This window comes from Pseudorasbora parva, chromosome 1 (genome assembly GCF_024679245.1).
Source record: "Pseudorasbora parva isolate DD20220531a chromosome 1, ASM2467924v1, whole genome shotgun sequence".
Classification (NCBI taxonomy): domain Eukaryota; kingdom Metazoa; phylum Chordata; class Actinopteri; order Cypriniformes; family Gobionidae; genus Pseudorasbora; species Pseudorasbora parva.
Genome location: NC_090172.1, coordinates 1,308,320 through 1,319,225, shown reverse-complemented (window position 1 = coordinate 1,319,225; position 10,906 = coordinate 1,308,320). Strand labels below are relative to the sequence as shown.

At 48.9% G+C, this 10,906-nt stretch overlaps 1 long non-coding RNA gene across 1 annotated transcript; it reads right to left on the bottom strand.

Moving 5' to 3' along the window:
• Nucleotides 1-10,105: 10,105 nt before the first annotated feature.
• Nucleotides 10,106-10,675, bottom strand: LOC137082702 (uncharacterized). Its single transcript, XR_010906393.1, has 3 exons — nt 10,649-10,675; nt 10,337-10,496; nt 10,106-10,254 (listed from the first exon to the last, which is right to left on the bottom strand). It is a non-coding gene; the product is annotated as an uncharacterized lncRNA (long non-coding RNA).
• Between the last annotated feature and the right edge of the window lie 231 nt (nt 10,676-10,906).

The window sequence follows — 10,906 nt, the reverse complement described above, 5'->3', positions numbered from 1 at the left end:
TAAGGATTTGAATTTAACTGATGAAGAAGTGGAAGATTAATCTCTGTGGACTCTGTCTCTGTATGTTTCTATGTTTGTGTTGTGTCTTAGTACATGGATCTGTCTCTCTTTGTGTCTGTCATGTGTTCCTCTTGTCCTGCCTCCTTGTTTGCTGTTACCACACCCCCTTGTTTAGTCTGGTCTAGTCCTCGTTTCACTAATTGTGCTCACCTGTTCCTCATGTGCTCTGGTCCCTTTATATTGTGCTACCTTCCCTCTTGTCTTTGCTGGTTCGTTGCATTTGTTTGCGTTTGTTTGTCCGTGCAAGCTTCTAGCCCAGTGTCTAGTCAGTTCTAGATGTAGTGTCTCCTGTTTTTCTAGCTTTGGATTTATTTTCAGTTTTTTCTTTGTTCCTGAGTTTTTGAGTCTAGTGAAGTTTCTGTCTTTATTTTGCTCATTTTCTTCAGGTTTTATTTTGGCGTTTCTCTCTAGCCTTATTGTTTAGTTTTCTTGATTTTGATAGCTTACCTTTTTTTTCCTGTTTTCCACTTTTATTTCTCAGTTCAGTCTTTTTATAGAGATTGGTTTTGTTTTATTTTTCCATGTTTTCTAGCTCCAGTTATTATTTTAGTTTGTTTCATTTAGTCATAGTTCTTAGTTTGTCTGTTGCTTCTTGTTGTCTTGTCTAGTGTCTTGTTGTGTGTGTGTCCTGTGTTGTTTTTCCCTGGCCGCTGTCTCCACTATCTGTCAGCCAAGAAGGGAGCTGATTCTGTGAGACCATCAAGCCTCTGGTTCCTGCCTGGATTGGTCCACCATCGCCCTGCCTGGTGTTGCCTCACAAGCGTTCGTCAAGTTCATTGGCTGCCTGGACTGGTCTCAGTGGTCATCCTCCCCTGCCTGTCGTCGTGGTGGTGTCTGTCCCCTGCCCTGGTGTTTGGACTGTCACTCATCCACTACCCTCTTGTGTCTTGTTGATCTGTCTTATTAATAAACTGTCCTTGTCACTCTGCATCTGGGTCCTCCACTTCCTGATCCTTGACACTCTGTGGTTTCAACCTTGCAGAATTTATAAATCCTTCAACATATATTTTTATTTTTGCAATTTGTATGAGTATAATAGTCAATCTAGAATAGATGACCTTAAACTAAAACAGAGGGAACATTTTTGTTTAGTGTTGTTTTTGTTTGTTTTTCTCTTTATTTTATTTTTTATTTTTTATGCAGCAATCCCATGATTGTATGGAATTCGAAAGCATGTACATTAATGTAAAAGGCTGTATTCAAAGTGTTAAAAAGTGAAAATAAATTAAAACATTGTGGCAAAAGAAATGTACAGTTCCCTTTCGAAAGTGAACTGGCGCTGTGTCAGCTGACGCTACGGGGAACGCCTTCAGCGTGACAGGTTTCTGAAATCGCTATCAAATCACAATTCTACTGACCGTCGGCAGCTGGTGATGTCATCACCGTGTGACCAGGAAGTATAAAAGGGCACCGTGCCAACATGACGCTATCCTTTCGTCTTCAGGGACTGTTTTGTCTGGTTCGCTAGAAAGTCTTTCTAAAGTGAAATGAAGTGCACACGTAAATCCAAGGGAGCGTACAGGAAGTACGCTGATCCGTGTCCCAGGTTTCTCACGCCTGAGGACACGCACACATTTTGTGTGCTCTGCCTGGGGGAAGAGCACGCGCGGGAGGTTCTCTAGGGGGCTTCCTGCGCAAACTGCGAGCGTTTTCCGCTGAGGACGCTCCGCTCTTGCTTGGCCTTCTTCTCGAGGGAAGAAGAGCCAGCATCTGGGAGCGGTCCCGCTCATGCCGAGGCTGAGCGGCGCCGTTTGTCCTGGGGCTCCCAGATGGATCTGGCTCATCGTCTGGAGAACACAGTGCTCGCAGACGATCAGCCAGGTCGCGAGAGCAGGCTGACGGAGGAGGAGTCGGGTGGAGACTCCTCCTCTTCGTCAGCCCGTGCTTTTCCAGTCGATCAAAGGACGGCTGTGGATGAGGAGGAAAATGAGGCTGAGGCCAAATCCTCCCAGCCATCCTGCCCTGTATGGGGAGCTGCTGGATGTGATGGGGTGTGCGGCGCTGAGACTTCAGCTGCCGTGGCAGAGAGCCAGGGGAGAGACCGCCCACCCTGACAGATTAGGCGATCGGTTTCTCCCCGACCATAGCCGCCCAGCTCCCGGGAGCCTTCCATTCCTCCCCGACCTTCACAAGCAGGTCGTGGGGGCATGGAAGAAACCCTACTCGGAGCGTTTTAATTTTGCTGATGTCGGGGGATTGGCCGAGGCAGGGTATGTGTCGATGCCGCCCATCGACGAAATGTTCGAGAACTATCTCGCGTCCGGACGGCCATCGACACTAAGAGCTCCAGCCCTGCCATCGAAACCATTAAAAGACGACTTCACGTCTTAATGGCAGGGCATACACATCGGCGGGTCAGGCGGCGGTGGCCTTGCACACGACGGAGAGGCATATTTGGCTGAACCTGGTGAACATCGGGGTGGAAGAAAAGGCCTTTCTCCTCGATGCCCCGGTCTCGCCCTCTGAGCTTTTTGGCACCTCCCTTGAGGCGGTGCGGGGAAGGTTCAGAGAGGAGAGGGCGCGCTCAGCGGCGTATAGAACGTGTATTCCGCTGAGGTCCAGGGTGGCGCCCAGGCAGGAGGGTGTCCCTGGCCCATCAAGATCCGAGGATCATCAACAAAGAGGAAAAAATGGGCCAATGTAGTAGCGTGGCCTCTCGTGCGCCCCCTCCGTGGAGGAGTAGGACGTGGAAGAGGCGGGACACCCGCAACAGGAGGAGGGACATCAGGGAGAAGAACCGCTTCCAGCGCCGGAAGCGAGGTGGTGAGTCTCCGCCGCCGAGGGCGTGGAGAACGTGAGGTTGTGTCCCCTCCTTTGTTTTCTGTTGTTTTCCTTTCTCTCCCCGGGAGCGCTTTACATCAGGCCGCGCGCGGCGATGATGAGCGAGTGGTGTGTGAGAGCGCCCCACCCTCAGGTTAGTGCGCCGAAGCATGCATGTTACATGAAGCGATGAGGCACTGAAGACAGCGGGTGAGTACCCTTTTAGAAGAAACATTCTTCTTTTCAATGCCGTATGTTTGGACTCTATGCTTCTCTGAGGGATATTTTGTCTACAAAAGAGGGAAGTAATGTAACAGTTGGAGATGTGGGCCTGTAGTTCCCCGGTAAAGGTGGCTAGAATGATGTTGGTATAAACACAGAGTGTTTATGTAGGCTGTATGTTTGCTAGTGTAGCAACAGTAGTTAATAAGGCTGTTTCTCTTCTGGATATGTGTAAAATGACCAGTTGAGGCCACCGCACATGCCACAGGCATGTAGCGGCAATATATACTGATGTATGTTCTCCTGGCAAACTTTTTTAGCTGTAGCCACCTCTGGGTAGCGTTGGCACCTCTACTAGTGAAATATCTAGATGAATATGTGAGGTTAGGCTAGCGCATGAACTGCAGTAAGGTCTGTCCCAGCCCTTTTTAGGGCCGTTGTTTGTGGGATTATCAGACCGATGCTAGTGCATCAAGTTGGCCTAGGCTGTTGATGGGATGGTGGTGGCGTCTCGCGGTGGCATATTGCCCTGGCAGTTGCCCTGGGCTCCTGTCGGTAGTCCCGCAGGAGCTTTGTATTCCTATCCGGCATCCCCGCAGTTAGGGTCATCCGGCCAATGCCCACCCCCCTTCTGCATTTGGAGGTTGTTATTAATGCAAAAAGGTGTGTAGCAGAATGAATCGCGACTCAGCCAGTGGTCGTGGGGACGGGGTAGGCGTCTCTTCGCTGTGCGCAGTATAGACTGGTTTTGCTAGCCCTGCCCCCCAGAGCCAGTGCGGCCGCCACTTCTGGGTGGCCCCCCGGCTTGGTTCAGGAAATGGCCGGGTGTGGGTGTTCAATAATTTCACCTCTTGCTCTGTGTCTTCTACTTCACCTTTTAGGGCTCGGGTTGAGCTGTACTTCGCAACCATCGGAAAGCATGGGGTGGTAGGATGCTCCCATGGAGCCGAAACACTGTCACGGCTGACGCCCTTGTGCGGACGGCGGACCGCTGGACGACCAGATGGCCGCCCTGGAGGCATGTGGCGTAAGTTGTACTCCCCTCGCTTTAGAGGGTTCAAGGCGTTTTATGCTGAGTGCACTGCTGTGGGCATTGTGTTTTATGTCCACGCTGGTAGGCGCTGCCTGGGAGACTGCGCCGTCGCAGAAGGCTTCTATGGGCCGCTGGGGTGGACCGACTATAGAAGGCTGGCTGGTGGGAGACGCCAGCTGAGGCAGTCCGGGCAGTTAACTCTGGGTCAGGTGGTAGGCCTCAGTAGGCCTCCCTGCGGGTGAGTTCCAACATCGTGGCCTATGTGAGCCGGGGAGGGTTCTCCCCAACGATGTCGGCTGCAGCAGAAACCTCGTCATAAGTAGGCCCCTGACGGCCTCCCTGGGGATGAGTCCCCAGGTAGTGACTGGATATCCAGTCCTCAACAGCCAGCAGACAGCCACTGTCAGCCCGACTTTTGAGGGCTCGCTGAGTTTCAGCATGCCTCACATGGCGTCCCCTGAGGGGGTGACCTAGGGTTCCGACCATTGGTTGACAGGATCTAGGCCACTTTAGGCCTCCTGTAGGGTGAGCCCCGGTTCCCAGGTCTTGCAACAGTGTGCGTGGGTGCTAGCCAGGTAGCTAGCATGCTCTGCTATCAGGGACAGGCCGCTTCAGGCCATCCTAGGCTCGTTTCCCGCCCCTGCGGGGTTTCCGGTGGGATTTGCCATCAGATAAGCACCGTTCGTCACCAATCTAATACGGAACTGCCATTCGGCAATAGGCCTCTCCAGGCCGCCCTAAAAGACCGGACTTTACGTAGGCACCAAACAGGCCTCCCTGGAGGCGAGCCCTGGGAACACAGCAACTCCCGACAGTTTGCATGTTGGCTGGCAGGAAATAGGCCGCTCCAGGCCGCCTGAGGGTGAGCCCCCGAGCTGGGACGCTCGGTAGGCCAGTGTATTATGCTGTCAGGCCTTTTCGGGCCTTTTTGGGAAGGGATTCCCGGACCAGGTCTCGGTGACGAGCTAGCCATTAGCATGGGTGGCTTCTGGCGTTATAGCCTCATGGAACCCTGAGGAACCAGTAAAGCCACCTTCCTGCGGCTCTTAACAGCTAGCACTAACGGTGCCAGGTAGAGGCGCCTCCTGGCCTTCCTGGAGGGGAAACGGTTCCCCTAAGCGGGAACGTATAACTGGCTTTGTGCTGACAGCTAGCGTCTGCCCGCCGGTGGGTCCCAGCCTGCGCCGGTATAAGTCAAGGGCGGGCTCATGCCCTAGCACAACGAGACTCCGTTTCTGCTGCGCAGTCCCTTCAGGACAGGGACTGGCTAGCCTACAGCATGGTTTACCTACCAAGCTGGCTTAAGAGCTCCCCCCATTGAGGGTCGTCTGTGAGCTTACGGCCGCTTGAGTCTGATCAGACGGGCAGGCCCCCCTCGGGGCCTCCCGGGTAGATCAGTCCATAGGCCTTTTTCAGGCCTCCTGAGCACCCCTGTAATAAATGTGTTCAGTAGATCCTAGGATCAAGCAGAAGAGACTCCCCTCGCTGGCAAGGGTAAGAAGCACTAAGCTGAGTACTGCTCTCCAGGATTCCCGTCTCCGAGTTCCGGTCTGAGGAAGACATTGCCAGTTTGCAGTCCCTCAGTCTGGATGCTCATGAGTAAGAGCGATATCCGGAGGCTCTGTTTTGACAGACAGGGTTGGCCAAGCCGGGGTGTCCCACAGAAGTGACGCCAGGTGAGGCCTCCCTGGTGGCATTCGGTGAAGGTTTTTCCCGAATTAGTGACGGCTGGGGCACCCTCGGGTCCCAGGCCCTCGAGCAAGCCAAGAGTAGGAAACCTCAGTTAAAACTTGTTTAGGTTCTCTCTTAGGCATATAGCTTGGGCTATGACCGTAGGGAATGATGTCACTGGCAGTCTGTGTGGCTAGAGGGGGAGTGGTTCAGACTTCCTGCGAACACTCGTCCAGGCAGTTCTCACTGCCAGTAAGGGGCGTGCACTCCCCTCAGCATGGCGGCGTGGGTATATCGTTCCCTGTAGCGTCAGCTGACGCAGCGCGAGTTCCCTTTCGAAAGGGAACGTCCCCGGTTACGTATGTAACGAGACGCTGCGTCACATGGCCATGCTTCAAGGTGTGCCTGCCCACAGTCCCTTCAGACGAAGCGGATAGCGTCATGTTGGCACGGTGCCCTTTTATACTTCCTGGTCGCACGGTGATGACATCACCAGCTGCCGACGGTCAGTAGGATTGTGATTTGATAGCGATTTCAGACACCTGTCACGCTGAAGGCGTTCCCCGTAGCGTCAGCTGACGCAGCGTCTCGTTCCCTGTTCTCAGGGAACTAAGGTTACATACGTAACCGGGGACGTTTTCTACCATCTTGCTGATAATGTTTCTTTAGTCGTTCGGCAACCCTGCAGTCAGAACCACTGTAGGCAAACCACCCTTACAGGTGGTGCCGAAACCCGGGATCCCTTGCAGTGAATTTTCTGAAATTCATCAGAATGAGGACATTTTTTCACAGTTGATCTTGTGTATGGATTATAGCTGGCCTTCTGACTAAGGAATGGGTAAGTCTGTTTTCATTGTTTATGAATTGCATGAAACAGAACTTCATCCAAGAAGAAAGTTTTAAACAGCTTCAATAGTCCCATTACTGTACAATCCGAGAATATTCAGAATATCACCTCGGGATGGAAGGGAACATTTCTGATAAAAGTGATATATTGTTTGCTTTATGGAGCGAACTTAAGAACCTTGTCCAAACTTAAGAAAGAGTATATTGGAATCAACAGTTCATATGATGAAATGCTTAGATGGTGGGACATAATTGGCAAACACCAAAAGAAATCAAAACATGGTGAAATAATTGAAGCTTTAAACTTCATAAGTTGTAAAAAGCTACAAAATTATGTGACACCATTTCTATTATCAAGCCTAGAGGCTAAATGTCAAGAAGTGGATCCTAAAAATGCGGAAGCAGAAAAGTCTGAGGCAAAGATTCAAGATCTTCAAGCAGAGCTAGATAAACAGCTTAGCCTCATGGCCCTAACTGAGACCTGGATCAAACCAGAGGACACTGCCACTCCTGCAGCCCTCTCAAGCAATTATACTTTTTCACACACTCCTCGGCCTATTGGGAGGGGTGGGGGTACTGGATTGCTTATCTCAAAGGATTGGAAATTTGATCCATTACCGTCTCTACCGGCCAATTCATTTGAATCGCACTCAATCACTATTACTCACCCTGTTAAAATCCATGTGGTAGTGGTCTATCGTCCTCCAGGTCACCTCGGTAACTTTGTGGAGGAGTTGGATGTGTTACTTTCTAGCTTCCCTGAGGATGGCACTCCACTGATTCTGCTTGGTGACTTCAACATCCATCTTGATAAACACCTAGCTGCAGACTTCAGCACTCTACTGACTTAATTTGACCTTAAGTTAGTATCTATTACGGCTACTCACAGATCAGGTAACTAATTAGACCTGGTCTACACACGCAACTGCTCCACGGACAACACTTTAGTTACTCCATTACACACCTCAGACCACTTTCTCATTACTCTTAACCTCATACTGACTCCTGATACAAAACGTACTCCTACACAGATTACCTTTCGGCGTAATCTACGCTCACTCTCTCCCTCTCGCCTATCCACTATGGTTTCATCTTCACTCCCTCCACCTGCTCAGTTCTCAGCACTGGACACTAACAGTGCTACCGACACTCTTTGCTCCACTCTAACATCCTCCTTAGACAGTTTTTGCCCCCTTTCATCCAGACCAGCCCGCCCCACCCCATCTGCCCCCTGGCTGTCTGAAGTTCTCCGTGAACATCGCTCTGGACTCAGGGCGGCAGAGAGGAAATGGCAGAAATCTAAAAACAATACTGACCTTGCCTTTTATCAGTCTCTTCTCTCTTCTTTCTCTACAAATGTCTCCACTGCTAAAACAACATACTACCACAACAAAATCAACAATTGCTCTGACTCTCGCCAACTCTTTAAAACATTCTCCGCTCTCCTTTGTCCACCTCCTCCCCCTCCTTCATCAACTCTTACAGCTGATGACTTTGCATCATTTTTCACCAACAAAACAGCTCTCATTAGCAAACAGTTCTCCTCATCACAAACTGACACGCACATCTCAACAACTAACACGAACACGCTTCCATCCTTCTCTCCACTCTCCGAGGCAGATATTTCTAAACTCATCCTTTCCAATCACCCTACTACCTGTCCACTTGATCCTATTCCCACTCACCTCCTTCAGGCTATTTCTTCTTCAATCACTCCTGCACTCACTCACATTGTCAACACTTCTCTTCACACGGGCACCTTTCCCACAGCATTTAAGCACTGTGGCTTAAGAATCCCTCTCTGAATCCAGCACTTTTAGAAAACTACCGACCGGTATCCCTTCTGCCTTTCATTGCAAAGACCCTTGAGCGAGTTGTGTTCAATCAACTCTCTATGTTTCTTGAACGGGACAACCTCCTAGACAACAACCAATCCGGCTTCAAAAGCGGCCATTCGACCGAGACTGCCTTGCTCTCGGTAACTGAGGCACTGAGACTGGCAAAAGCAGCTTCCAAATCCTCAGTGCTCATTCTGCTGGATCTGTCTGCTGCTTTTGACACAGTTAACCACCAGATCCTCCTGTCAACACTTAAGAGGACGGGGATCTCAGGATCTGCTCTCCAGTGGTTCAGGTCTTACCTCTCTGGTAGGTCCTACAGGGTGTCATGGAGAGGTGAAGTGTCTAAGTCACATCATCTAGCTACTGGGGTTCCACAGGGCTCAGTCCTTGGACCACTTCTCTTCTCCATCTACATGTCATCATTAGGTTCTGTCATTCAGAAACACGGCTTCTCCTATCACTGCTATGCTGATGACACTCAACTCTACTTCTCATTTCAACCAGATGATCCTACAGTCAGTGTTCGTATCGCTGCCTGTCTGACAGACATTTCTGACTGGATGAAAGAGCATCATCTTAAACTCAATCTTGCAAAGACAGAATTACTTGTTTTCTCAACCAACCCAGCACTTCATCAAAATTTCTCCATTCAGCTTGGTTCATCGACCATAACTCCATCAAGGACAGCAAGAAACCTTGGAGTTGTGATTGATGACCAGTTAAACTTCACTGACCACATTACTGCAACAGCCCGGTCCTGCAGATTTGCTTTATACAACATTAGAAAGATTACCCAGTCAACAATTTGATCTCACAATGATGTCACTATGAGCTCACAATATTCTCATGGTGTGGTCATAATGTGAGTGTCACAGTGAACTAAAAGTGTAACCACACAGAGCTCTCACTGTGTGCTCATACTTTGTTCACAACATGAGGTCACTGCACAATCACAGTGCACTCATACTGTGGTGGAAATATGAGGTCACATCACACTCACTGTGATCTCATACTGTGGTCACTGTGTGCTCATACTGTGATCACTGTGTGCTCATACTCTGGTCACTGTGTACTCATACTGTGGTCACTGTGTGCTCATACTGTGATCACTGTGTGCTCATACTGTGATCACTGCGCACTCACTGTGTGCTCATACTGTGATCATTGTGTGCTCATACTGTGATCACTGTGTGCTCATACTGTGATCACTGTGATGTCACTGCGCACTCACTGTGTGCTCATACTGTGATCATTATGTGCTCATACTGTGATCACTGTGTGCTCATACTGTGATCACTGTGATCTCATACTGTGGTCACTGTGTGCTCATACTGTGGTCACTGTGTGCTCACTGTGTGCTCATACTGTGATCACTGTGTGCTCATACTGTGATCACTGTGATCTCATACTGTGGTCACTGTGTGCTCATACTGTGGTCACTGTGTGCTCACTGTGTGCTCATACTGTGATCACTGTGATGTCACTGCGCACTCACTGTGTGCTCATACTGTGGTCACTGTGTGCTCATACTGTGAGATCACCATATAACACCACTATGCAATAATTGTGTTAGTTCACTGTTATCTAAAATGATTCAGTTAACTCAAACTTTTACACCCACATTCTTTATTTCCATCAATAAAAACAATCAAACAAAAAGTCAGCTTTTTCCTTTATTTGGTTTCCTTTTCAGCCTGGTGTTGGCGTTGGACAAAAAAATTTCTACTTGGCGAATACATTCCGCGTCTGGTGTTGTTCTGGTGGTTACTTTTAGCTTCTTCACCTCTTTTTCATTTTGTTTGTGAAAAGACCTGACACATTCTAAAAACACAAAGAGCAAGGTGTTAACATTACAATTTCTATAGCAGCATCCAGATGCACAAACCAAAACTTAAACACTTACTTTTCAAACATGTCAGGAGCACAGGTGGCAACACCTTCTTCCCATCTTTCCCCGTTCTGTTATACAGACAGAGAACATTGTCTGACGCTATGCTTTTTAAAGCCTGTCTCACCATCTCACCCATATTGGAGCTGACGTGAGTATGGATGAGATAGTGTACCTGACAAAAACATACATAATATTGTCATGATTAAAATATACCAGGCTTCAACATTTCTTTTACATGGTATCTGCTGCAAAAAAAAATAAAAAAAAAATAAAACTGTGGCTTTGTTGTAAAAATAAACGCTAAATTTATATAGTAGTACTAACATAAAGCTCTCGATAATTTTTGTCTTCTTGAAGCCTCTGACAGAAGGCTTCAAACGTTTCAAAGCTGGAGCACTGTTGTTGTTTAAAAAGTTCCTCATGGGCATCTTCTTCTGCCCGCTTCATGAGAACAGACTTAACTTTTGCCAAGTCATTCATGATGACAGCTTGTCTCTGTTCCAGCATTTGAATTTGTTGGAGTATCTTAGTATTCAGATCTGAAAAATTGTAAAGTTCGATTGTTATATAGCAAAGGATGTT